Source organism: Myotis yumanensis, unplaced genomic scaffold (genome assembly GCF_028538775.1).
Source record: "Myotis yumanensis isolate MYYU_CA2020_CCGP unplaced genomic scaffold, mMyoYum1.0.hap1 SCAF_7, whole genome shotgun sequence".
Lineage (NCBI taxonomy): Eukaryota > Metazoa > Chordata > Mammalia > Chiroptera > Vespertilionidae > Myotis > Myotis yumanensis.
This window is the reverse complement of record NW_027223758.1, coordinates 17,727,434-17,729,614: the sequence shown is the minus strand read 5'-3', so window position 1 is coordinate 17,729,614 and position 2,181 is coordinate 17,727,434.

Genomic DNA, 2,181 nt, shown 5'->3' with positions numbered 1-2,181 from the left:
CTTCAGTTTTGTACTGTGTTGGTGGCTACCTGGATTATGTTTTCCTAGCAGTGTGTAAACTTCATATAAATAAGAACAAGAAAAGATTAGGTTAAAGAAAATGAAAACAAATAATGCCAACTCTTTTAGACCCTGACTGTTCACAAAGTTTTCTTATTCATTTCATCAGTAAGACACTTCACTTCTGGGAGCTCAGTCTTTTCATTTGTACAATCTATATATATAAAAGGCTAATATGCAAAGTGTCCCCTCAGGAGTTCGACCAGGAGTTTGATCGCTTGCTATGATGTGTGCTGACCACCAGGGGGCGGCGTGGAACAAAGGAAGGCCCTGACCGGTAGCTGAAAGGCCCTGATCAGCTCAGATCACCGGTCAGGCATAAGGACCCTACCTGTGCACGAATTTCATGCACTGGGCCTCTAGTGGGGATAATAATACCTGAGTTGCCTGGTTGTAGAGAGAGGATTGTTTAAGGAAATGCCCTGGAGGGGGCTTTATAAACTGTGCTATAAAGAGGTGCACAATGGTGCTCCTCTAACTATTGCTTGAAAAGCAATGGACAACGGCCTTATTACACAACTCTAAAAAAAATCACAGCCACTTTTCTGGTTATAATTTTTCTGTATAATTCTTGGAAAATATAGGAAAGTGTAATTATAGCTTCTGTTTATTAAATAATTTTTATGACCAACTGATTTAACACTCATGGGATGGGCAGTAGCATTACAGACAGCTGAGCAAGCCTATTAGAGTCGAGGTAGTTTTTCTGTCCTGCTTTATCTATTTCCAAAAGTAGCGGCTCAGCAGTTTCACCACGTGTCAGGGAACTTTAAAAAATTTCCATTTCCTTTTACCCCATAAATCTCTTCCTAGCAATCTTTCCTGAAGATATAATCCTAAGCACAGCCCAGATTTATGGCCAAAGATCCAAAGATGGTCACTGCAGGGTTATTTATAAAAGTGAAAGGTTGAAAGTGTAAAAACCTGTCATTAAAGTAATGGTTAAGTAAATCATGGAGCATTCATGCAGTAGAATGTTATGTGATCCCTAAGAATAATGTTTATGTTATACTTTTAATGATACAGGAAATTATTACATAAATATTCACAGGATGGTGAATGTGCTGTAGAGTTTTATCTCAGCTGTGTTCAAAATGCATAGAAAAATCACAAGAAAGAAATAGGTCAGCCCTAGCTGGTTTGGCTCAGTGGATAGAGTTTTGACTTGTGGACTGAAGGGTCCCAGGTTCAATTCTGGTCAAGGGTACATGTCCAGGTTGTGGGCTCGATCCCCAGTGGGGGGCATGCAGGAGGCAGCCGGTCAATGATTCTCTCTCATCATTGATGTTTCTATCTCTCTCCCTCTTCCTTCCATTCTGAAATCAATAAAAATATATTAAAAAGAAAGAAATAGGTCAAAAAGGAACTGTATTGCTTCTGGATGGTAGAATTATGAGTAACTTATTTTTTTGTGCTTCCCCAATCCCCACTTTTCAATAGTATTTTAAAAAGTTTCTACATGCAGCAAGATTTTTAAAAATAAACTAAAATACTGAACATTAAGTTCAAAATCTCACAAGTCCCCTTCTAAAATGGATTTTTTTGGCATCAACTCCATTTGTCTCATTTGTTTACAGTTTCATTTGCTTTATCTTATAAATGCTTACATTGCTTTTGGTGCCACAGCGCTAGATGGAATTCAATTCAAAATATGTAAAAGCTGAAGCCACCCACTTACCAAGCCTTCTCTGCTAAGTGAAGCTTCAAAAGGACTGAGAGAGAAGTGATTCTTATATTAAATTTCCACTTCCAGCACAGTCCGGTGTCTTCTATGATGCCAAGTGTATCATGTGTAAACAAGATTAAGAGAAAAAGGAACTATTATCATGGATCCAATTATAGCTGCAGCCAGTTGGAGATGAACCTCCATGAAGAATCAGGTCAATTTAGAGAGGAAAACTTTGCTGAGGAAGCAAACACATTGGATTTCCTTTAAATTCGACAATTTCTGTGAAGGCTCAGGGGAATTTTGTGTGAGGAGAGAATGAATGTTCCTTTAAGGAGTTTGCATTGAAGATAGTCAATGAAAACAACTTATAGGTAGGATTTCCTGTCATCAGAAGAGGAGTGCCCATATAGGACAGTGTTTCCAGGCTCTTCTTGTCTACTTCACCTGCTTTA